The sequence below is a fragment of the Mauremys reevesii genome, linkage group 12, assembly GCF_016161935.1.
Source record: "Mauremys reevesii isolate NIE-2019 linkage group 12, ASM1616193v1, whole genome shotgun sequence".
Lineage (NCBI taxonomy): Eukaryota > Metazoa > Chordata > Testudines > Geoemydidae > Mauremys > Mauremys reevesii.
In genome coordinates this window covers 28,522,537-28,548,302 of record NC_052634.1, presented here as the reverse complement: position 1 = coordinate 28,548,302, position 25,766 = coordinate 28,522,537, and the positions used below count along the sequence as shown (strand labels likewise).

General features: G+C 58.0%; 1 non-coding gene and 1 pseudogene across 1 annotated transcript; both read left to right on the top strand.

Moving 5' to 3' along the window:
• Positions 1–4,342: 4,342 nt before the first annotated feature.
• Positions 4,343–4,436, top strand: TRNAI-UAU. The gene is made up of 2 exons: positions 4,343–4,380; positions 4,401–4,436. It is a non-coding gene; the product is annotated as a tRNA-Ile (tRNA).
• Positions 4,437–12,382: 7,946 nt separating this feature from the next.
• Positions 12,383–12,553, top strand: LOC120376467 (annotated as a pseudogene).
• Positions 12,554–25,766: the final 13,213 nt, after the last annotated feature.

Genomic DNA, 25,766 nt, shown 5'->3' with positions numbered 1-25,766 from the left:
CATGTTGTCTCCAAGGGCGAAAGCAGGAGGAATGGTGCCTTCATAGCCCACCCAATATTCCATAACCTAGTTAAAGAAAATATTTCTCAATGAACTCTCAGTAAAAGATCAGTAGCAGCCAGTGTCCGCATCAGTCTATGAGCATTGGTATTTTCTTGAAATTTGTCAGACCAACCTATCTAACACCTAACACACATTTGAAGTTCTTCTTTTCACACTGTTGCTCATTCTCAGGTTCTGCTTTGTCTCCAGACAGATCCATTCTCTTTCAGGACAGCCTTGCTCTTTCTGTCTGTTTCACTCACTGAGGTGTCGGAGTAAACACTCCCCTTCCTTCTATTCTCAGACAAACACTAGTATTAAGTGTTTGCTACTGATGGGTCTAGAAAGCATTTGTCAAGTGGAAGATGCTGTTTCTGGGGGATTGCTCTGAAGATCCAGTACTTTGGGTTCAAATGTCTCCCAGCTTCCTTGGGGAAAATAACACCAAGGCTTTGTTGCAATATACAAGAAGAAAGGAGTTTTTCCACCCCAGATGGGACTTGAACCCACAATCTCTAGCTTAAGAAGCCAACGCCTTATCCATTAGGCCACTGAAGAGCAGTAAAAGGAGGGATGGAAATTCCCTCTCAGGATTGCACATTCCTCACATTCACTCAGAAGCCAAATACCCATTTAATGGCCTTACAGAAATGTCTGCATCCCCCCGGCAGCGAGGCAACTGGGCAGGTCCCTGACAGAGCTGAGCACCACCTTTCTGCCAGCCATCGTTAGAGAAGAACCCCACCCTAGAGTCACCCCTGCTTCCTTCAGCACCTCCACGGCTGTGGCTCTGAGTGGCAGTAGGATGATTAGGGGGTGAATCCGGGGCTGGAAGGGGGGTGAGGTGGGCCTGTAAGGAGTAACCAGGTGGGGCAGACCCAGGGGGAGGCTGTGGGCTGCTGGTCAGTTGTTGGGATCCGAGCTCTAGATCAAAGCTGCACAGTGACCTGACACCCAGGGTTATAGGGCCGACATAGTGACCCCCTTACTGGCCTCGGTGACCCCAAACCCTTGTTACTAAGGGCATTGAGGAGTCTCTGTCCCTTAATAACTTCTGGGAGCTCCCCAGCAGGCTGCAGGCGTCAGCCACCTCCTGCCTCACAGGTTAGACTCTTGGTGCTGTGCCAGCCGCCCCCTCGCTTGCAAGCCCAGTGTAAGAAGCAGGAGGCCTGGTGCTGGCAGAAGAGGGTTTTGATTAATTGACCTCTGTGTTATGGGCACAGGACGCTTCCACTCAGTAGCACAGCTCGGGGGGGGGGAGCAGGGGGAGCAGCTAAGGGCGCCGGGTTCCTCCAGTGGGGGTGTGGAGCAGCCGTTCGTTTTCCTGTTCGCACTCCTCTGCGATGTGAAAATCGGGGAGGGGAGGCAGAAGCCCCACTTCCCTCCCGAAATGACACCCAGTGGGGGACGCCAGGACAACAGGGTGGGGCGGCAAGTGGTGGCCAGACTCTCACTGTCAGGGTCTAGTCTAGCTCAGGGTCCAGCTCAACTTCCTCCCCGCACCACTGGCCCCCAGTCCCCTTCCACCACCAGGTCAGCCCGGGCACTAGGGCAGGAACAGGGTGAGGCAGCAAGTCAAGCTGAGCAAGGCAGGCAAAAGTGGGTCTTATCTTCATGGGCCGCTCACAATGACGTCCTTTTTGTGTGCAACTGCTGCAAAAACATCCCGGGCAGAGAAGCAACAGGCCAAAAAATTACCACGCAGCTGCCAAAGTAGCTCAGTCAGGAGAGCGTTAGACTGAAGATCTAAAGGTCCCTGCTTCAATCCCAGGCTTTGGCAGGCCCTTTCATCCCTCTTTGTGCAGGGGTGGCTTGTTTTCTGGGAGCACAGTGGTCCCTGCACCCAAGGTGAGTCCCTGAGCTTGGGCTCTGCAGTAGGAAAAGATACTGTGGGCATCTGTCCCTAGTTGGCTGGCCTGACATTTAACAATGAGGACAGGAGCTGTCTCTCCTAAGTGAGTTACTGGTGGACCCAATATGGCAGGAAGAGAGTGCTAGAGGGGGTGCTGGGCAGTGACAGGCAGGTATAGAGGATGAAAACTCTTCTGTGCAGCTGAGGGAGGGCAGTGCCAGGGAAGGGGCATGTGTGAAAGTGGCCCTGTGGAAGGGAGTTGGGGGCCCAGGAGGAGGCACTTGATGTTCAGTGTCTTGGAGCAGCTGGACTTGGCCATGGTGGGTGTTCAGGAAATGCACATTAACAAGTCTAGGGTAGTTTGATGGGCAGAGGGTGATTGGGGGAAGGGCCCATCTCTCTGGTCCTCCAGGCCAGGGAAGAATGATGGGGTTGGAGTCTTGTTCTTCACATTAGCAGTGCAAGTACAGAAGGGGCTGGAGCTCCGACCAGGGAGGGCATTACTGGTGGCTTTGTGCCCCATGGCACTGGTTACGGCTATATTAGTGTGTATGGTCCCCAGTTAAGGCATGAAAGGAAAGTTCTATGAAGGAACTGGCTCCCTTCTTCTAGACCGCACGGTGTTTGGTGTTGGGGGGAGATTTCAATTGTTGCACCGGCCTGAGGACTGCTGGTCCTGTTTTCCCGACCGTCAGAGGAAACTCTTCTATGATGAGCACTACCTGGCGCAGGTCTGTAGTGAGGTCGGCTTAGAGGACGTGTTTCTCCACAGTGGAACCAGGGGAGGGTGGGCAATAGCCTCCTATTCCTCTGACCCGAGCTCACACCAGCCGCAGAGGGGATACACCTTTCTGCGGGGACAGGCCAGGAGTCGCACTGACCGGATTTCCGTGAAGGAGAGCACGTCGACAGCCCAGTGCAGGGTGGTGCCAATGGACAGTTCGGATCACGCAGCTCTCACCGTGTGCTCAATGTGGGCAATTCCCTGACCCAGGGCAGAGGATATTGGAAGCTGAACATCCAGAGCTTGCAAGATAAAGGAGCAGGGGGGTGAGGCCTGGAGGTGTTGGCAGAACGGGAAAGCATCAGAGGGTCCTATGGTTACCAGGGGGATTGGTGGGAGTCGGTGAGGGAGGAGTTGGCGGCTTTGTTCCGGCGGTCAGGGAAACACCACAACATTAAAGAAACCAACAGTGCCAAGTCCTGCAGTGTCACCTGTGGGATTTCCACAAGAGCATCCAGGCAGGGGAGCCAGTCAGCGTGTGACTGTACGATTGGATCAAGCGACAGCTGCCCGAGTTCCAGGAGATGAGGCTGCAGTTGGCTGATATGAGCGGGAGCATCGAGTGAAGGGAGGAGCAGACTCCCCTGACATTTTTGCAGCCTGCAGGGAATGGAGACAAAGCAGGGGGATGCAGGGACTCAGGGGAGGACTCACGGATCCGGTAGTGCAGGACCACAGTCACTGGAGGAGGAGAGAGAGACCCACGAGAGGAAGCTGCTGGTGGTAAGCAATAAGTGCAGAGTGCAAACCAGCCAAGAGTCACAGGGGTCTAGAAAATGAAACAGCAGCAGGTCCCATGGTGTAATGGGCAGCACTCAAAACTCTGAATCCTAGAATCTGAGTTCAAATCTCAGTGGGACCTCGTGGCGATATGTTGCTTTGCTACAAAGCACTGGAGCTCGATGTGTTTGGCTACCTTCTCTCAGGGTCAACTAGAGTGAGGTTTTTCCCTCCTGCTGGGTGACTGATGCCCACTGGAGATAGGTCTCTGGTCTGGCTGGTTCAATGGGTGGCTATTGGTTGGGGGTCCCAGAACTTAACAGTCTGGCTAGAGATTCCTGTGGGTTGACCGGATAGTGGTTTCTCGCTGCTTCACCTGATGTCCACAACTTTGGTCCCTGTACTTGCAGCTGCCACACTCTTCCTCTTGCCCACATGGCATTGAAAGGAAGCAGGGCCAGGGCCAGGCTTCACAGTCAGGGCTAGGCAGGAGGGAGGCAGAGTCCCAGGCTGGAGCCCAACACACCTCTCCTCCTCTGGGCACCTGGGGTGTTGTTCCCCCCTGTTCAGGCACCCCTGGGGCCCTGCACTTCACACAGCTCTCCCTGATTTCAGCTGTTAGTGAGGGAGCCTCACTGCGAGCGCAGACTGGGCAGTTTGTTGCATGAGAGACGCTGTCCCAAAGCAGGACTAATGCTTAGAGCTGGTTCTCAGTGATTTCAGATCTGTTGGTCTGCAGCAAGACTCTCCATTGAGTCTTAACCAGCTCTGTTATTACACAGGGAAGAACAAAAGGGTCAAATGGGGCCTGGAAGCCTTAAGAAGAATCCACCCCACCGAGTACAACACTTGTCGCTACCTGCTCCCAGCCCTACTGAGAATGTTTTGGGGTCACCCGTCGCCTGTATCAACCGAGGAGTCTCAGAGAATCCTAATTAACAGGTGCTCTAGTGGCACAATTGGTTAGCACACAGTACTTATAGGGCAGTGCTGAGAGAAGCTATGCTGAGGTTGTGAGTTCAAACCTCACCTGGAGCACTGGTTTTCGTTAGCCAAGTGGCGTCACCCCCACATTTGGCATGTGGAATGTAGAATTCCAGCCCTGGGGACCCTCAGGAGGGGGCTAATAAAAAATGCCCCCTTCACTTATTACCTCCTCTCCAGGTCAGAATCTACCATCCTTTCTCCCACCCAGCCCCTGTGCCAGGATCCCTCAAGCAGAGCCTGGAGTCCTGCCCATGGCATCTGTATTATTGACAAAGACTAAGTGACAGGGACAAAACACTCAAATCCCGCCTGGTGCGGGGAGCCAGGTTTGCTCTTCAAATTCTGTCGTTGGTACATTTCCAGGCCTGGGAATGTCCCACAACAGCATTGAATGGGAAGCTGCCTGCAGAACAGTTACACTGCACAGAGCTCCTGTGGAGGAGGGGTGGGAATTAGTAACATTTTGAGTATCGTTTGGGAAATGAACCTTTGCTGACAAGGTTTGTCTCTGTTCATATTTCACTTTCAGGTGTTATGTTGAGGGATCTTTAATATATTTTTGGGAGGTTAATAACTATCTCCTCAACTTTATTTACTCAACTTAAAAATTGGTGTCACTTGATTTTTGCATCTCCCTGTGAAAATACAACTGACACGTGTGGCTTTCTACAGGGGGTCATGATGTTAAAGTTAAGGAATTCAGTTTCTGTACTTCTGGGGGGGGGGCGGGTGTTGCTTTTTTACAGCTGCCTCAGAGCCAGGCACACTGGGCTGTTAGCTGCACCCACTGTCCTTGCCAGAGGCCCCTGCTGAACCCTGGGCGGCTGCACTGACTCTGCAGGTGGAGAAGCTGCTGTGGAGCAATGTAGAGCAGGTGCAGGAAGGAGACGGGGTCACTATTCTCATGCTGAACTGCACAGTTTTCCAAATTTGGGAATAGATTCATAGATTCATAGACTTAAGGGCAGAAGGGACCATTATGATCATCTAGTCTGACCTTCTGCACAATGCAGGCCACAGAATCTCACTCACCCACTCCTGTAACAAACCCCTAACCTATGTCTGAGTTATTGAAGTCCTCAAATTGTGGCTTAAAGACCTCAAGGTGCAGGGAATCCTCCAGCAAGTGACCCGAGCCCCATGCTGCAGAGGAAGTCGAATGTCCAAGAACAATTCTAGGGGAAGGTGAACGCAAAGCAATGACATTGGAGGTGCCCAGACCTCCACTCGGGGCACTGTGGAAATTAATAATGGGAAGATCATTTGTGAAATTAGTCGTCACTGACAAGATTTGTCTCTGTTCCTATTTCACGCTATGGTGTTAGTTAGAGGAACCAGTACAGATTTTTTACTATATTAATTAAACACTTAGTTTTATTTAATCAAGCCAAAAACTTAGTATCACTTATTTTTTCTCTGTCCTAGCAAGAATGAATTGAATTTTGTGAGTTTCTGGAAAGTGCAGCGAGATTAAATGTGGGGAATTCAGTCTCTGTGTTTGTGAGCTGATGTTTTCCTCTCACAGGTCAGTGCCTGCATTGAAATACCCAAAGGGATCTAAGGGCTGGTGTACGCTGGGCACTGAACTGGCAAAGCGATGTCTCCCAGGGTGTGACCCCCCGACAAACCCATATAGTTAAGGTGACCTAAGCCCGGGTTAGATAGTGCTAAAGAAAAGGAAGAATTGTTCTGTCCATGCAGCTATTACAGGGATGAGAAAATCCCTCCAGTCACTGTCTACTCCAAAGTGCTATAGCAGTGCCACAGCAGCGTTTTAAGTGTAGACAGAGTAAAACTAGATTTATCTCCAGTTCCCACTGTGGATGCTCAGGCACTAAGACTACAATAATAACAACAGCAGCGCAGTGCTTGCATAGTTGGCAGGATTCGAACCTGTGCAGGGAGACCCCAATAGATTTCTAGTCCATCGCCTTAACCACTCAGCCACAATTACTTGACATGTAGCCATTTCACTGCATGATGATTTTGTTCTCACTAAATTGTCACTTCAAATTGTTTGCCCAGACCAGCTTCCCCAGCACACTCACGGCTGTGCATCAGTGTAAGTGTGTCCTGGGCTGAACAGCAAGAATTCCTGCCCATTTCCCTTCCGGCTGGAGCAGGATTAGAGTGTGTTTGTGTGAACGACATTGCTGTAGATTGTTGTTCATTCCCCACTCTGACAATTCAGACAGTCCCTTTCCTAGTCAAATCTCCAGCACATCGTTCCAATAGCAGGGGGCAGGATTTCTCTGGGGCACTGAAATTTTTAAGAGGGCTGGTGCGTGAACTCAACCTTGCATTCCACCCTTGATGTTTCATGGACTAACTACAGCAGCAGAAAGAAAGAAAGAGCGGAGCCAATATCTCCCTGGCAGGGATGCAGGTGCCATGACCCCTCTGTCTGACCGTCGCCATTGCAGGAGAAAAAGGTTCACTGGCATCGAATGCCCTGGCTCAGACCAGAGACACAGGGAGGTTTTGCTGTTTATGGATCTGGCTGCTGGTTGGGAGTGAGGAGCAATGGTAGAGCTGGGGGGAAACCAGGGGGCTGCGGGTCGGGATTGAGGGGCACCAGCAGAGCTGTGGGTCTGGAGGTCAGGACTGGGATAACGGGGGCTGCGGGTCGGGAGTGAGGGGCACCAGCAGAGCTGTGGGTCTGGAGGTCAGGACTGGGATAACGGGGGCTGCGGGTCGGGAGTGAGGGGCACCAGCAGAGCTGTGGGTCTGGAGGTCAGGACTGGGATAGCGGGGGCTGCGGGTCGGGAGTGAGGGGCACCCGCAGAGCTGTGGGGCTGGAGGTCAGGACTGGGATAGCAGGGGCTGCGGGTCGGGAGTGAGGGGCACCGGCAGTGCTGTGGGTCTGCAGGTCAGGACTGGGATAGCAGGGGCTGCGGGTCGGGAGTGAGGGGCACCTTATCACCAGGAGCTGCTCCCCGCCAGGCCCCACACCCCATTCACACGCCCTTGGTCAATACGTAGCTCAGTAGCAATCACTGCCCCGAAGTGACTCCGGTGCAGGCACCCACAGCACGAACTCCCCACACCGGATTCTGTCCACACGCAGAGAATTCTCTCCGCCGGGCTCCTTCGGTTCCTCTCGCTGCTCCCCGTCCTGCCGCCAGACACTGCTCATCTGCATAGCCCCGCCCATTGACACGTGACACCTTCTGTCATTTTGGTCTCCAGTGAATGAGTCGCCTGCGGGGAGTGAACACGTCACCGCATGTCACAGCCCCAGCGCACGTCACAGCCGCCGGGCGGGGATTGTCTGTGAGCCCCGCGCTGGGGGCGGGGCTTCAGGGAGAGACCCAGCCCCATAGACAGACTGGGGCAGGGAGATATTGGGGAAGGGATGGGGGGATGGGGAGAAGGGGGACGGGAGAGACCCACCCCCCATAGACCCATACGGGGAGGGAGATATTGGGGTCAGGAGGGGAGAAGGGGGGTTGGCAGAGACCCAGCCTGGGGTGCAGGAGAAATGGGGTGGGGTGGAGGGAGACATGTGGGGTGGGGGTGGGGTGTGTGAAATGTTGGTTCAGGGAATGTGAGTCACTCCCAGGACATCGTGTGCAGGGGGGAGCACAGGGGCAGGGAGAGAGCTCCAGCCCCACAGAGTCCCAGAGGGATATTGGGGGCAGGGGAGGGGATAGAGGGAGGAGAGACCCAGCCCCATAGACCCCTAGAGGCAGCAGAATATGGGGGGGCAGGCGAGGGGATGGCAGAGGAGACACCCATCTCCATAGACCCCCAGAGGCAGGAAATGAGAAGGTGGGCGGGAGGGATCCAGCCCCATAGACCTGTAGGGGCAGGGAGATATTGGGGTCAGGAGGAGAGGAGAGGGGGTTGGCAGAGACCCAGCATGGGGTGCAGGGGAAATGGGGTGGGGTGCAGGGAGCTGGGGGAGAGAAGAGACATGTGGGGGGGGGGGTGAAATGTTGGTCCAGGGAATCTGAGTCACTCCCAGGACATCGTGTGCAGGGGGGAGCACGGAGGCAGTGAGAGAGCCCCAGCCCCCAGAGCCCCAGAGGGATATTGGGGGCAGGAGAGGGGGTGGCAGAGGAGACACCCATCTCCATAGACCCCCAGAGGCAGGAAATGAGGGGAGAAGGGGGAGGGAGGGATCCAGCCCTATAGACCTGTAGGAGCAGGGAGATATTGGGGGCAGGAGGGGAGAAGGGAGGTTGGCAGAGACCCAGCCCGGGGAGCAGGGGAAATGGGTTGGTTTGGAGGGAACTGGGAAGAGAAGAGACACATTGGGGACACATGTTGGGACAGGGAAACTGACTCACTCCAAATACATGCAGGGCAGGGCAGAGGCAGATCGTGCTGGTCCCAGGGTAATTTCGGGGGGTTCTGATTCCCCACTCAGCCGGGGGGCTCCCATCTGGGCTGAGGAGCCCTGGGGTGGGGCGGGTGCAGGGGTGGGTGTGTGTGTCAGGCTGGGGGAGCTGCCTGGGCAGAGGGGCTGGAACTGGGGGGGCTGCAGCAGCCCCTGGCTTGACGTGGTTTCCATCACACCCAGGGGTTACAGTTGGTTCAGTGGCTCAGTAGCCCCCACTATACAGATTGTTCTGGCACCACTGGCCTAGGGTCACCGTCTAGTGCTCAGGGCCTGCCTGGCTCTCCTAGAGCAGGGCGAGTGCCCAGCTCTCCTGGGGCAGGGCTGGCGAGAGCTCTGGACAGATACTAACGGCGCCGGGGAGCCTGGACGAATATTAGTTGGACAGAGGAGCCTGGGGCAGTTTTATCAGAGAGCAGAAATGAATCCTGAACACAGCGCTGGAGCTGCAGTGCTCGGGGTGTGGGCCTGGGTCTCCTGCACAGTCTCCCTGCACCGCCTCATGGTATACCAAGTTCCCTGCAGAGAAGCAGAGGTGCGGGACCGAGGGTTGCGGCGGGGGCTGCAGCACCCCCATGTCTCACTGTGAAAAGCTCCAGATGCTGTGGGAACAAAGCCAGCATTATTGTGTGAGTCCAGAGAACCCCGGAGCTGTGCTGCCCCTGTGCAGTGTGAGCGGGAATTGCACGTTTTCACACTGCTTGTGAACACCAGGGCCCACGCAACCATTTGGGAAAACTAGGCGGCCGCCTAGTGGTTGGTGGCGCCTAATAACCCCCTCCGGCGAGGTGGGGGCGGGGAGGTGAGCTGGGGGGGGGGGGCGCACGGGGAGGGCTGTCCCCAGTACTGGGGGAATGGGGGGGCACAGGGGAACGGCTCCCCACCCCAGCACACCTCCGCTCTGCCTCCTCCGCCGAGCACACAGCCCAGCTCTAATTCTCCTCCAGTCGGCGTCGCAAGCCTGGGCGGGGAGGAGAATTAGAGCGATGCCGGGTGCTCAGTGGAGGTGGTGGAGCCGAGGTGAGCTGGGGCGGGCTCCCCAGGCAGGCTTAGCTTCCGCAGGCAGGGGTGGCAGGTTATATCTCTGCAGGTGCCCGGGCTCCAGGAATATTCAGGGCTGGGGGCCCTGCTCCAGCAAGATTTGGAGCTGGGTCTCTCCCCCGGCACTGAACCTCCCCAATGCCCCAAACCCTCATCCCCAGCCAGAGCCCTCATCCCCCCGCACCCTAATCCTCTGCCCCAGCCCTGAGCCCCCCCACAGCATGAACCCCTCATCCCCCTGCACCCTAATCCTCAGCCCCAGCCAGAGCCCTCACCCCCGCACCCTAAACCTCTGCCCCAGCCCTGAGCCCCCCCGCAGCATGAACCTCTCATCCCCCTGCACCCTAATCCTCAGACCCAGCCAAAGCCCTCATCCCCCTGCACCCTAATGCTCTGCCCCAGCCCTGAGTCCCCACCTGCATCATGAATCCCTCATCCTCAGCCCCACAGCCCTCACCCCAGGATTCCCTCCTATCCCCAAACTCCTCCCCACAAGGTGCACCCTCCCCTTCCCACATACCCCTTCCCAACCCCAAACTCCATCCCAAAGCCTGCACCCTTCACCCCCTCCTGCACACCCACCCCTGCCCCAGCCCAGAGCCTGCACCCAGCACCCAAACTCTATCCCAAAGCCTGCACCCCTCCTGCACCCTAATCTGCACCCCAGATCTCCCCCTCCCAGAGCATTAGGCAGGTGGGAGCAGAGTTGGGGGGGGCAGAGTTGGGGGGCGGGTTCTGGGCACAACCAAAATGTCTACAAACTTGCCACCCACGTCCGCAGGAGGTCTCCCCAGGCAGGGTAAGCTGCCGTGGCAGGGGGTGGGGTGGGGAGGAAGTCTCCCAGGCAGGGTTAGCTGCCACGGGGATGGGGGAGAAGTTGCTGCAGGGGCTCCCGGTGGGGGGCTGAGTTAGCTGCGGGGGGTGGGGGAACGGACAGACGCGGTTAGCTGGGTGGGAGGGTGCAAGGTGGAAGTTTCACCTAGGGCCCAAAACTTCCTTGCACCCGCCCTAGGGCTTTCCGCACCCCTGACAGGCTGATTAGACACCTGCAGCCAATCAAGGCAGAGCTACTCAGGGCACCTGGGTTTAAAAAGGAGTCACTTCAGTTTGTGGTGTGCATGTGAGGAGCTGGGAGCAAGAGGTGCAAGGAGCTGAGAGGGAGAGGGTGTAGCTGCTGGAGGACTGAGGAGTACAAGCGTTATCAGACACCAGGAGGAAGGTCCTGTGGTGAGGATAAAGAAGGTGTTTGGAGGAGGCCATGGGGAAGTAGCCCAGGGAGTTGTAGCTGTCATGCAGCTGTACCAGGAGGCACTATAGACAGCTGCGATCCACAGGGCCCTGGGCTGGAACCCGGAGTAGAGGGCAGGCCCAGGTTACCCCCAAACCTCCCAACTCCTGATCAGACACAGGAGGAGTTGACCCAGACTGTGGGTTCTACCAGAGGGGAAGATCACTGAGGTGAGAAAATCTGCCAATAAGTGCAGGACCCACCGAGGTAGAGGAGGAACTTTGTCGCAGCCTCTAATTGCAGCATTTTTAAATGGTCTGCATGTTGCTTGCAGGCTCCTAACACTTGTGACAGCAGCTCCTTTTAATTTCCATCCAACCATCTGTACTTATGCCGATAGGTCGACTTTAGGTCTTTAACTTTGATTGGTAGCTGAGAAGATGGTATATCGGACAGAAACCCGTTCGACAAACCTCTTCATTTCCTTGTTATTTCCTGACTTCTTTATTCATCACCTTTTCCTTATTTCCCAGCAGATTGACTAGATCTGGGTGCTAGCAGGGGGACCTGACGGGCTCCTTATTTTCTGATTTCTTTCGGAAGCATTGAACTTGCCAGGGCACAGTCAGATTCTGGATGCTCAAGGTAATGTAACACCTCGTGCTCAGCTTTAGTTCTGTTTCTCAGCTCTTTTGGAAAATCGATCTTTAGTCTGACATGTAGCATCCTTGCATTAGGAGATGGCTAATTAATAAGACCATAAACCTTGGCAATCAAATGGAACCTGAAGTCCACAGAAGACCCCGAAAGGCCCTTGGGGAGTGGAGTGCAAGTTGAGGAAGACTTCCCTGCACAGCTTCTCTCTCAATTCTCGTTTTCCTGTATTGAGCGCAAAAGTTGGGAATCAGCTCAGGGTAGGGTTATACCATGTGTGTGCAGTGGTTAGACAAGAAACTGGACTGGTATGGAGCAAAACTATCTTATCTGTGCCTGATGACTGTACGTTTGAGAAGGAGCAGAAAAGAGCAGTGGGGCTGCAGTACAGCGCTTGCATAGGCTTTCTTTGGCCTGTTTTGCTGTAAGAGTTAACAGTGAGAGATTGTTAGTCACAGGTCAGTGGGTGGTTTTATGCAAATTAGGCGTGTACAGGGAAACCAGCAAGAGGAAGGAGGGTGAAAGACTTCTCTGTCTTTGAACAGAATTGTGTGTTAAGGGCTCGTGCTTTGAATTCTTCCAGTGGAGTCATTTCGGGGAAGTGATCATCACTTTGAGTTACCTAGTTATCAAAGCCTTGTGAATGGTGTTTGGCGCGTGTCTGGGAGCTCCTCGTGCTGAAGTATAAAACAGTGGGGGAAGAGCGGCTGCCTAGCATCCGAGACTCACAGCATTGCTTCTTGGCTCCTTAGAGCTCTTATCAGTTTAATATCTGATAGGTCCTTTATTTAAGGACTGTATGTTAAATTGATTTTTGAAACAATGGGATGGAATAGAAGCTTGCTCTGTTCACCCCATGCATTGACCTGGTATTGCAGTGTCTCCAGGACCAGTGCCTCTCCTTCTGGGGAGAATTGTCTGGTTAGAAAAGCAGAAAAAGTTTTACTCTAAAGATGCTGATTTGAGAAGATTTTTTTAAAGTAGTTGAAAAATCAGGTCTCTTTATCACTTTGGTTTCTTCATAACAACATATTGTTAAAATTTCTTGGGAGTGTTTTCTGAGTCTACAGATGTGAGTTTCTTTGTTTTGCTGGAGGATTGTTTTGAAAGCTGGGATTCTTCTGTTTGCTGTGAGTCTTTTCAACAATATGAGGGATGAATGCTTTCCAGACTGAGGGTCTGTTTGGGAGATGGTTGGTTGGGGTGGTTTCTGTGTGTGTGGGGGGGGGGGGGGACACACAGATTGGTAGTATTTGAGGTCACATGTATATCAATAACTGGATGAGTTACACAAACTTCTCCCCACCCAGCCTACGTTCCATGTATCTTGACTGAGCCTGCCGCCCACCATCCCAGAGCAGAAGCCTGAAGCCTGAGCCCCACCGCACGTGGGGAGGAGGGGAACTCCCACTGGTTGCCGGCTCCTGCAGTGTTTATGACTCCGGAAGGGGGTAGGGACCAGCCCCTGCAGGCAGCCCCGGGGGAAGAGCCACTGCTTTGCTGCCCCTGACTCCCCCTCAGTTACAGCCCGGGAGGCTGTGGCCACAATAAAAGCCCCTGCTGGCCACACTTGAGAAATGCTGGAGCCTTACAGTAAACAAATCCCAGCAGGTTTGTCACACCCTGTCCCCCACCCTGGGGATTTCCTGCCCTCTCCCACCCAGACCAACCTTCCTGGAAGTTCCCACCCCCTATGTATTTACTGCCCTTTCTCCCCGCCACGGGAACACGCCAGCAACTCCCTGATAATCCCTCCCTCAACTGGCTCCACTGCAGCCATTTCCCTTCCCCGGCCCCTGGGAGGACGGAATGAGCTGGAGCAAAACATGGATGTTGCGCTGCAGCCTGTTAGGGCAAAAAGGGCAATTGGGGACATGTCAGAACAGGAAACCATTTCACAGCACAATTCCCCCCAGGCTCCTGCGACTGCGGGGCTTGTTTCCGATCCTTAGTCCGTTCACGTCTCCGGGCAGAGTTCCTCTGGGCGGCATCCGCTGGCTCCCTTGACGCCTTCGAGGAGCAGTGGGGGCTGTCCGGGGTTCTCTGCTCAGTGTCCCCGTCAGGCTCCCTTCTTATGACCCTTTGACCGCACTCCTGTCCCTGTTCTTTTATTAGTTGTCCCCCGCAATTAGTGGGTTTCTGAGGCCCTGTGCAACCTCCCCTTAGGCTGGGGGGGGGGATGCGTTAGCATGGGGCGGGCTTTGGGTTTCCTGGAAACCCAATAGACACAGATATTCCAGCTTGTCCTGCATGTGACAGAAAAATTCAAATCTAGGGCTGTCAATTAATCACAGTTAACTTACACAATTAACTTTAAAAAAATCGCGATTAATCTCTTTTAATCACATCGTTAAACAATAGAATACCAATTTAAATTTATTTTTGTTTTTCTACATTTTCCATTACAACACAGAATACGAAGTGTACAGTGCTCACTATATATAGTTTTATTACAAATATTTACACTGCAAAATATAAAGTACTGCAGTGCAATCTCTTTATCATTAAAGTGCAACTTGCATATGTAGATTTTTTTTGTTGCATAAGTGGACTCAAAAAGAAAACAATGTAAAACTTTAGAGTCCAGTCAGTCCTACTTCTTGATCAGCCAATCGCTAAGACAAACAAGTTTGTTTACATTTACTAGAATAATGCTGCCCGTGTCTTATATACGTCACCTAAAAGTGAGAACAGGCTCTCTCATGGCACTTTTGTAGCCAGCGTTGCAAGGTATTAACGTGTCAGATATGCTAACATCCATATGCCTTCATACTTCAACCACCATTCCAGAGGACATGCTTCCATGCTGATAACGCTCGTTAAAAAAATAATGCGTTAATTTGTGACTGAAGACCTTGATGAAGAACTGTATGTCTCCTGCTCCATGACTGTATCCGCATTCTGCCATATATTTCGTTTTATGGCAGTCTTGGGTGATGCCCCAGCACATGTTGTTCAATTTAAGAACACTTTCACTGCAAATTTGACAAAACACAAAGAAGGTACAACGTGAGATTTCTAGAGATAGCTACAGTGCTCGACTGAAGGTTTAAGAATCTGAAGAGCCTTCCAAAATCCAAGACGGACGAGGTGTGAAACATGTTGTCAGAAGTCCTCAAAGAGCAACACTCTGATGCGAACAGTACAGAACCTGAAGCACTAGACAGGAAAATCAATCTTCGGTGGGTGGCATCTGACTCAGATGAGGAATATGAATGTACTTTGGCAGGGGCGGCTCTAGCCATTTTGCCACCCCAAGCACGGTGGCACGCCACGGGGGCGCTCTGCCGGTCGCCTGTCCAGCGGCTCCGGTGGACCTCCCACAGACGTGCCTGCGGATGCTCCACCCCAGCCGTGGGACCAGCGAACCCTCTGCAGGCACGTCTGTGGGAGGTCCACTGGAGCCGCCTGCCGCCCTCCCGGGACCAGCAGAGCGCCCCCCGTGGCATGCCGCCCCAAGCACGCGCTTGGCGTGCTGGGGTCTGGAGCCGCCCCTGTACTTTGGATCATTATGGAGCAGTACCTGTCATCAGCATGGAAGCATGTCCCTGGCCTCTGACTGCTAGAAGCTGGGAGGGGAGAGCAGGGGCAGGAGCTCTCCATGGCCACCTGGTCTGGTCACTCCCTCTGAAGCCCATAGCCAGGGCCAGCCTTAGGGGTGGGTGCCACCAGGGAATTGCCCAGGGGTACCATGGTCAAGGGCGGTGCTGTACGGTAGCAGAGAGGTGTGTGCTGCTGGTGTAAAGTCAGAAACTGCTCCCGGCTGGCAGGGGAGTGCTGCTTGGGGTGGTGCCCAGTTTTCTCCCTGCTCCCTCCTGGCATAGGAACATGGGGGGAGGGAGGGGAAGAGAAGGGGGAGAGAGCGGTGATGAGCGGATACTGCTCCCCCCAATGTTCCTCCGTGCCCCTAGGGGGCCGTAAGGGGAGCAAGGAGCGACATCAGGGCTCCTGCATCCAGGTCACCTTCCCCACCTGGGCTGCATAAGGGAGGACAAAGAGCAGCAGCCCAGGTGGGAAGGTGACCTGGATGCAGGAGCCTGATGTCGCTCCTTGCTCCCCCTCTCACAGCCCCCTAGCGATGTGCGGAGGAGCAGTGTTCAGGGGCGGCGGGGGGAGCGAGCAGCAATGCAGCTACTCCGTGCATCCAGGTCAGTTTCCCCAAGTGGGCACAGGAGGGGGTGCGGGGGTTAGGGGAAAGGGGGGCACAGTGCAGGGATTACGGGTGCAGGAGGAGGCAGGGGTTAGGGGTGCCAGAGGGGGGCACCGGGTTAGAGGCGTGGGGGAGGACGCAGGGTGAACAGTGCAGGGTTAGAAGCACAGGAAGGGGCACGGGGCTCTCCTGTGGCCCAACCCCACAGGAGACTGACCCCATGTTTAAAGAACAAACCTCTATACTCAGGGCTGCAATATCCACTGGGGTGAGACAAACTGCATCATCTCCTTGCTGCCCAGCCTGTGAGAGCTCTGACTGTCTGTCTATAAAGGGAACAGCGAGTGGAAGTTAAGTGGCTCCAGGACATGCTCTGTTAGAGTCCCACCGGGAACAGTGAGCAGAAGTTAAGTTGCCTCCTGTTCTATAACTGATGGGTGGGGGGGCAGCAGGGATTAGGGCATGGAGAACGGGGGTGCCTGACAGGTGTTGGGCTGCGGGGTTCCCTTCTGCGGGGTTCCCTGCTGTAGCTCCGCAGACTGGAGCCTGCTCCTCCTGTGCAGGGCCAGCTCCAGCTTTTCTGCCGGCCCAAGCAGGAGGGGGGAAAAGGACAAGCTGTGGCTCTTCGGCGGCAGCTCAACCACATTGCTGCTTCTGCAGCAGTTCGAGCAGTCCTCCTCCCGTCCTCTTTGGCAGCAATTCGGCGGCAGCTCAAAGACTAAGACAGGGAATGAGGGACCCGCCGCCAAACCAAAGACCCAGCCGTGCTGCCCCAATACCGGACGGGCCGCCCCTTTGAATTAGCCGCTCCAAGCACCTGCTTGCTACCCTGGTGCCTGGAGCCAGCCCTGCTCCCATGACAAGCAGGGGCTGGTGCAGAGCGTGGCAGGGCAGGGAGATGACATCTCCCCTAATGGCGGGGCCTTTTCACAGCAAGGGCAGCACCTCCCCGCAGGAGCACAGACCCCACCTGCTCCTCCTGCTTTCTCCTGACACCAGCACCACCCTTCCCAGCACCGCCTCATGGCAGCATCTGCTTCCGGACTCGCACCAGAAATGGGAAGTCTGGGCTGGGCCTGGCAGCGGCTGTCAGGAAATGGAAGCAGGAGACACGACCACTCCCATGGAGCTGTGGGGCCTGTCCTGGCTGGTGGGAGATGGAGGCAGTGGACACTACCACTCCCATGGTGCCGTAGGGTTTTCAGGTGGGGTGCCCCCCCGCCAGGGTTGGGCTCCCAGGGAGGTTTGGCAGCTTAAGGGACTGGGTGTGGGGGTTGCTTGGAAGAGGTTTGAGGACCAACAGCGAAGGGGAAGTTGGACACTGGCCAGAATACCAGGGACACAAGGCAGGTGAGGTGATACCTGTTACTGGACCAGCTTTGGAGCCACACAGGGTCTTCTTCATGCAGGGGAAAGGTGCTCAGAGCATCACAGTTCAATAGAAGGTGGAACCCTCTGCCCCGAACATCAGACATTCCCCTACTTCCTGGAACGGGGGGGCCTGTCCCCATTGTCCTGTAAACAGCCCCACCATGTACCCCAGAGGTGGCTGCATCTTAGCACCAAGACACCAGTGGTCACTGCTCCAGAGGAGATGGTACATATAGGCCACTGCCCTACGTGGCCCCACACGTTACTGCCCCAAGAGGTGAGGTACACACAGGCTACTACTCAAACTGGGCACCTGGGGTCACTGCAGCAGTGGTTGGGGGGATACATGCAGGGCACTGCTGCACATGGCCACCAGGGGGCACTGCTGCAATGGTGGTGGTGGTGTGGGGGGATGATAAACAGGCCACTGCCTGAAGTGGCCACTACCACAATGGTGTGGGGAGAGGGGGAAGGGAGATACCAATAGGGCACTGCCACACCAGGGCACCACGGGGAGGTCACTGCTCCAATTAGTAGAGATACACATCGGGTAGTGCCCCAACTGGGGGCCCTACCCCAGAGAGAGAGGGGGCGGGGGAGAGAAGAGGAAATCAAAGGCCACTGCCTCACTTAGCCACCAGGGGTCACTACCTAAATAGGGGGACACACACACAGGGCACTGCCCCACCTGACCAGCAGGGGTCACTGCCCCAATAGGGGGATATACAGAGCGTATTGCCCCACGGGGATGCCAGGGATCAGTGCCTGCCATACCTGGCACAGGGGTAGAGGGGATAGGGTGACCAGATGTCCCAATTTAATAGGGACAGTCCCAATATTCGGGGCTTTTTCTTATGTAGGTGCCTATTACCCTCCACCCCGTCCCGATTCTTCACACTTTCTATCTGGTCACCCTGGGGGTGGGGGGAGGGAGGAGGCTACACACAGGGCACTGCCATACTTGGCCACCAGTGCACATCCCTAGTGGGGGAGTGACACACACCAGGAGCAGGGCTCACTGCCACAAAGGGGTTGGAAGATACCCAGGGCACTGCCTGACACAGCCACCCAGGCACCCTGCCACCTTGGGGGAGGTGAAGAACACACCTCAGGCACTGACTCCTCCGGCTACCAGTGGTCACTGGCCCAATGCAGGGTTGGGGGGAGTAAATACACACAGGGGACTGCCCCACCTGGGAACACGAGTCACCGAGATGAGAGTGGGATACGCAGACGGCACTGCCCCAATGGCTGATATACATACAGGGCCCTGCCTCACCTACCCACCAGCGCTCACAGGCGCAATGGCAGTGGTGGGGTCACACAGGCAACTGCCCTCAGTGCCCACCAGGGGTCGCTGCAGCAATGCTAGGGGGATACATGCCAGGCATTGCCGCCCCTCACCACCAGGAGTCACTGCTCCTACGAGAAGGCACCTACAGGACACTCCCGTGCCTGGCCAGCAGGGGTCACTATAAGTGGGGAGGGGCTATGGGGAAGCAGAGAAAGAGCAACTAACTGAAGTGGGGAAAATCGTCATCTACCGGGGAGAAAGAATGGACTCGGCTAGGACATCGCACCAGCTCCGGCCAGGCTGGATACCAGCAATTCGGGGCTGGAGAAGCTCCAGCTAGAGGCTGGGCAAAGCCAGGTGACCTTGGTCTCTGTGCTGAGCAGGCAGCGAGGAGGGACAGGGAACCCCCCGGCAGGGCCGCCCAGAGGATTCCGGGGGCCTGGGGTCTTCGGCAGCGGGGGGCCCTTCCGTTCCGGGACCCGCCGCCGAAGTGCCCTGAAGACCCGCGGCGGACCCCCGCCACGAATTACCGCGGCCGGACCCGCGCGAAGTGCAGCCCGGTCTTGGCGGTAATTCGGCGGAGGGGGGCCCCTGCCCCGGGTCTTCCGGGCACTTCGGCGGAGGGTCCCGGAAGGGAAGGGCTCCCCGCCGCCGAATTACCGCCGAAAACCGAGCTGAACTTCGGCGGCGGGTCCCACTCCGTCTTCGGCGGTAATTCGCCAGCGGGGGGTCCTTCCGCCCCGGAGCGGAAGGACCCCCCGCCGGCGAAGACCGGGAGCAGAGAAGCTCCTGCGCCCGGCCCCGCAAGAGTTTTCCGGGCCCCCCCGCGGGAGTTAAGGATCCCGCCCAGGGGCCCCGAAAAACTCTGGTGGGGGCCCCTGTGGGGCTCGGGGCCTGGGTCAAATTGCACCTCTTGCCCCCCCCTCTGGGCGGCCCTGCCCCCCGGCCAGGGTCTTGCTGCCCAAGGAGGGGGAGATCTGTGGCAGTTTTGGAGTAGCTGATTCAGCAGCCGTGAGCCACACGCTTGTCCCCGCCTGAGCTCTCCAGGAGCACATAACACACAGGTGCGCACTGGATGTAGGCACCAGTGTAACGACAGGGCCAGACTCTGCTGAGTGCTGCCTGTGAGAGACAGGGGCAGAGTCAGACGGGCAGATGCGGGCAGGAGATGACAGGGCCAGTGGCCATGAGCTGAACCCATCACAAGTCCAGCCTGTCACCATCCGTCCCTGCAGCTCTCCATCTGTCCCGCTGTCCATCCAACCCTCAACCCCCATCCGTCCCCAATGTATGCCACACACCCCCCTTCACCCATCTGCCTCACACACTCATCTATTTCCTCATGCATCCTACTGTCCCTCTGATTGTCCCTGCAGTGCCCAGCACAAGGAGGCATAGTGGACCCTGAGCGAGGCTTTTGGGTGATGCAGTAATGGAGCTAGCAGGTGATAAGGGGGGTTCTGGGCATCTCTAATCACAGCCCCTCTTCTCCTGTGCCCAAAGCCATGACCGCGAGCCCACCCCTCTCAGTCTCAGCCCCCACAGCCCCAAAGACATGACTGGCCACTCACGCTGTGACCCAGTTACAGCAATGAGGTCTCCCCGAAGATAAGGGGTGGGAGGAGCAACCCCCTTATCCTGGCAGGCAGGACACATCCTTCCCAGTATGGCAGAGACCCTGCCCGTGGGCAGATAGACCCAGCTGAGCCCATAGGAGACTGGGGGAGGGGAAGGGGGGAAGAGGATGCGGGCAACTGAACATGACAGGTGTCCATGAAAGCAGAGAGAAAGTTTGAGTGTAAGTTGTCCAACACAGAGACAGAAACCTCGGAGGAAGAAAGAAACTCAGAACAAGGAGTCACCCTCATGGATCCAACCTTCTGCTAGGGAGCACACACCACTCCTGGCCAGAGAGATGATCAGCCCCCACAAATGGCAACATCATCTCCCTTGAAGCCACAGCTAGTCCAGAAACCCACACCCAGGTAACGGGATGTCCCTGCCTGGAGCCAGGGGGGCTGTGACCAGAGCCCTTCCCAAACCAGATACTTCTCTCACCGACAGAGACAGCTACTCTCATCCCAGCTGGGCAGGTCTTGCCTGGCATCAACAGGATTCACCCTGTCACTGCTCTCGCTCACTTGCCATCTCACCTCGGGGCTGGACTCCGTCTCCGCGACTCCTTTTCCCTTGGTATGAAACACAACACAAGAGGAAAAGAAAAAGCAATGGTGGCGAGGCTCCTCTTCTCGCTACTCACGCACCCCAGGGCTCCGGCTTCCACCCTCCTCCCAGTCTGCCGTCGCAGCTCCAATTAGAAATCTGAGCCCGGGGCTCACACCTGGTTGTCTCCCCAATCCTTGGCGCTGTCCAGCATGTCTCCCTCCACAGAAGTCACCTGGCCTCGTCTTAGACTCCATCTTCGTATTGCTCTTCTCCTTCCCAGAGCTCCTGCTCTGCTCCTCAGACCTGTCTGTGCTCAGCTCTGCAGGCAGAGGGGAAGGGGCATGATGGGAACACACACGCCCCATTCCAGACACCACGCAGCATCCACAGGGCTACCAAACCATGTCACCTTCAGCCAAAACCACTCCCCACCCTGAGGGAGCAAAAAGCCTTGGTGAGATCAGCACACACAAGCCAGGAAAAGATTAACACCCACACCCAGCCCAGCCAAAGTGGGAGCTTCCCCCACTTCCCGGCCACAGGTCCACGGGGCTCATGGATGGAGGAGTTTGGGGGGCTGTGGGGGCCCCTGAAGGACTAGCTCAGCGTGCGATGAGTGACTGGGATGTATGTGGGGGCCGGACTGTGGGTTGGGGTGTCCAGGGGGACCCCAGGGAAGGGACGAGGGGGATTAGGGATAGAGGAGGGTGGGGTTACCAAGGTGCATTGTGGGAATGTGGGATTTAGAGCCCAGAGTGGATGGGTGGGGGCGGGTTGGAGGACCCCACTGTGGCTTAACCGGGGAACCCGGCCGGTTGGGGGGCAGCTGAGATTGGATAGGAGGAACGTCACCCCGTGGGGATGGACGGGGGGTGGGGGGGGGTTGGTAATGTGGGGCCCTGCGGTGGGGAACTGGGTTGTAATCAATTAGGGGCTGGGCGCTGAGGTGGGGTGTGCTGAGGGTGGGGATGGGGCAAGAGGAGAAGGACGGGGGTCGGGGTGCTGAGGACGGGGGGGCGGAGGAGGTCGGAGTCGGGGCGAGAGGAGGTGGTCAGGGTCAGGGTGCTGAGGACGGGGGGGGAGGATGAAGGGGGGCGGTGCGCTGAGGATGGGGAGGAGGAGGCAGGGGCAGGCCGCTGAGGAGGATGTCGGGGTGGGGCAAGAGAAGGTGGTCGGGGTGGGGCGCTGAGGGCGGGGGGGCGAAGGGAAGGGCCGGGCAGAGTGGGGTGGGGGAGGGGACGCCGGGGGGGGGGCTGGCGGGAGGGTCACAGGGGACGGGGGGACACTGCAGGGGCAGGTGGGGGAGGGTTGAAGGGGCTGTTGGGGCCCTACAGAGGGAGAGGAGGGGGTGGGGCTGAGGGGCCCCGCGGCCCCAGGCTGCCGCTTGTGGGGCTGCTCCCAGGCAGCTCAGCCCCCGCTGCCCCAGGCCCAGCTGGGGGGGGGTGAAGCCCTTTCACTCCGCGCTGCCTCTGCCCCCCCCCCGCCCGGATCCTACGCGGGATTCGAATCCCAACGGCCGCAGCGCGCGCCCGGGGCGGGGGGGGGGCAGCGCAGCCTCGGGGCAAGGGAACCGGGGCCTCCCCCCACGCGCCGAGTCTCTGTCCCGCGCTCTCTCCGCCAATCAGGGAGCGGGGAGAGGCGCGGCGAAGTGACGAGTTACGGCCCCTCCTCCAATAGAGGCCGCGCGTGTGAGAGAGAGAGAGAGAGAGAACTACGCTTCCCAGAGTGCACCGGGAGGGGGCGCGTTGTCTGAGCAACCGGCTCGTCACTTCCGCTCTGAGACGAGCCAGGAACTACAACTCCCAGCCTGCCCCGGGGCGCCTCCGTCCTCCAGCCCAGGTGAGGCGGGTCCCTGGGTCAACCTGACACCTCCCCACCCAGCGCAACTCCTCATCCCCGCCCCGCCCCCCAGGGAGCCCCGCCCCGCCCCGGTGCAGGGAACGTGCTCCGCCGCTTCGCCCCTTTCACCCCCCGCCGAAACGCCTCCCCCACCCCAACCCCTGGCGGGGGCGGGGCCGGGTCTGGCTCTGCCCGGGGACTGGATCTCCGTGTCCGCCCCGCGGGGTGTTCCCGGCGCCCCGTGTAACCCCGGCTGGGTGTGAGCGGTTCCGGGTGGGTCCGACGGGCCCAGGCACCGGCCGCGTGTCACCCCCCGACTCCCGCTGCCCCCGGCCCCACCCCGGGGGAGCCCGGCTCCAAACACCCGCTGCAGGGACAGTGTCACCCCCGGACAGACCCGCCCCCGGCCTGAGTGAGTCCTGCTCCTTCCCGAGCCCCGCTGTGCCCGCCCCAAAGCCCCGCCCCCTTCCCCGAGGTCCTGCCTCACTCTGCCCCTAACCCGAGGTCCCCCCCTCACATCGCCTGTTCCCCCTAATCCCCGCCCCTTTCCCTGAAGTCCTGCCCCGTCCCTTCCTCCAAGGCACCACCCTCGCATTGCCCCTTGTCCCCAATACCCCACCCAGGGGCGGCTCTAGGCACCAGCGGGCCAGCGCCCGGCAGGGACATCCTCCTGGGAGGGGCGTCATTTGGCTCGGTGGAGCTCGCCGCGGCATGCCTGCGGCAGGTCCACGGAGCCCGGACGAGCGGACCTACCGGTCAGTCATGCCGGCGGGTCCCTCTTCCCGCGGCTCCGGTTGAGCTCCCGCAGGCATGACTGCGGCAGGTCCGCTAGTCCCGGGCTCCGGTGGACCTGCCGCAGGCATGCCGGCGGGAGCTCCACCGGAGCCAAATGCCGCCCTCCCCAGGATGCCGGAGCCGCGGGAAGAGGGGACCCGCCGCGGGACGGGGGAAGGGCAGCGTGATTTGTAGAGCCGCCCCTGACCCCACCTCACTCCGCCCCTTCCCCCGACTCCCCACTCCCACATTGCCCCCCCAGACACCCCTCCCCTGCACCCGTTCCCCAAAGACCCACCCCCACATGGCCCCTTCCCCCCAGTTCCCACCCTTGAGCTTCCCTTTCTCCACGAGACCCCCCCCCATCCCCTGGGACCCCGCCCTGCACCACCCCGTCCCCCCCGAGACCCCACCCCTGCACCACCTGTTCCCTCTAATCCCTGCCCCTGCATCGCCCCTTCCCAAGAGACCCCCCCCACAGCGCCACGCTGTGCCCCCAGTGCCCCCTCCCCGCCTGCTTCTCCCTTGGCCTCCTCTCTCCCGACTCGGGGGCAGGGGGTCTGTTGGATGGAGCCATATGGAAATATGGGGGAGGGGCAGGGCTGGGAGCCAGGACTCCTGGGTTCTCCCCCAGCTCTGGGAGGGGAGTGGGGCTAGGGGGTAGAGTGGGGGAGGGGTGGGGCTGGGAGCCAGGACTCCTGGGTTCTCCCCCAGCTCTGGGAGGGCAGTGGGACGAGGGGGGTAGAGTGGGGGAGGGGTTGGGGGTACCTGCTACCCTCGCGGTGACCAGCAGAGCCCCCTGCAGCTTGCCCCCCCTAACCACGCGCTTGGTGTGCTGGTGCCTGGAGCCGCCCTGGTTCCAGCCCCTCTGCCCAGGCAGCTCCCCCAGCCTGACACACACACCCAGCCCCTACACCCGCCCCACCCCAGGGCTCCTCAGCCCAGAGGGGAGCCCCCCGGCTGAGTGGGGCATCAGAACCCCCCGAAATTACCCTGGGACCAGCATGATCTGCCTCCGCCCTGCCCTGCTCCGAGTGTATTCGGAGTGAGTCAGTTTCCCTGTCCCAACGTGTGTCCTGCCATGTGTCTCTTCTCCTCCCCAGTTCCCTCCAAATCACCCCATTTCCCCTGCACCCCAGGCTGGGTCTCTGCCAACCCCCCTTCTCCCCTCCTGCCCCCAATATCTCCCTGCCCCTACAGGTCTATACGGCTGGATCCCTCCCTCCCCCTTTCTCCCCCCATCCCCTCATCCCTCCCCCCAATATCTCCCTACCCCAGTCTGTCTATGGGGCTGGGTCTCTCCCTGAAGCCCCGCCCCCAGCGCGGGGCTCACAGACAATCCCCGCCCAGCGGCTGTGACGTACGGTGACGTGATCACTCCCCGCAGGCAACTCATCCACTCGAGATTGAAATGACAGAAGGTGTCACGTGTCCATGGGCGGGGTTATGCAGATGAGCAGTGTCTGGCGGCAGGACGGAGAGCAGCGAGAGGAACCGAAGGAGCCCGGCGGAGAGAATTCTCTGCGTGTGGACAGAATCCGGTGTGGGGAGTTCGTGCTGTGGGTGCCTGAGCCGGAGTCCCTTCGGGGCATTGATTGCTACTGAGCTACATAGTGACCAAAGGCGTGTGAATGGGGTGTGGTGCCTGGTGGGGAGCAGCTCATGGTCATAAGGAAAACAGCAGATCCTGTCCTAGCAGTGGTTTGTGGGGGTTTCTTTGCAACCATGAGTATGATTGTTGTCGGAAACCTCCCCCTTCTCTGGTTGGGCGGGGTTTCTACTGTCTGCCTTGGGGAGGGGGAGGTCAATGATGTCACAGCCCATGGTGGAGGGGAGGTTGAATCATGTTTGTGAAGTGGGAGAGCAACTTCCCCGGCTCCCACTCACTCTCCACTAGGGGGCTGGGCTGGGATCTCTAGGGAGGGGAGCCCAGGAAAAAACAGTCTCCCCTATGGAACCCAGGAGTCCTGGCTCCCTCCTGCTCTAGACCCCCTCCACTCCCTGGGCCACGGATAGAACCCAGGTGCCCAGCCCCCTCCTGCTCTGAATACTCGACCCCACTCCCCTCCCAGGGTGGTGCAGGGGTCACTGGGTCCTGTCTCAGCTCTGCGAAGGGCCGTGACTGATTTTCCCAAAGTGCTTCCTTCTGAATGCAGCACATCTAACCCCCCCCGCCCGGCCCGGTCGCTGCCCACCCCCGTGTGGGGGCACCAGCACTGTGCCGGGTCGTGATGGGAAATTGTCCAAGCTGGCCCAGGAGAGACGTGTGTGTCCCTGCTGCCCCCTGCTGGTGGGGCTGAGCCCCGCTCTGTGTGTGTGTGTGTGTGTGTGTGCACGTGTGGTGGCTTTGCAGGATTTTTTATCCTGCAGCAAGTGACACACACACACACATTGACGCACAAAGGGACTCACACAATCCCAAGAACACTCACACAGAACACACCCAGAGGGGCATGCTAGCCCAGCCCCCAAAGAGAGAAACAATCACACCCCCAGCCACACTCACAATCACCCCCACACAC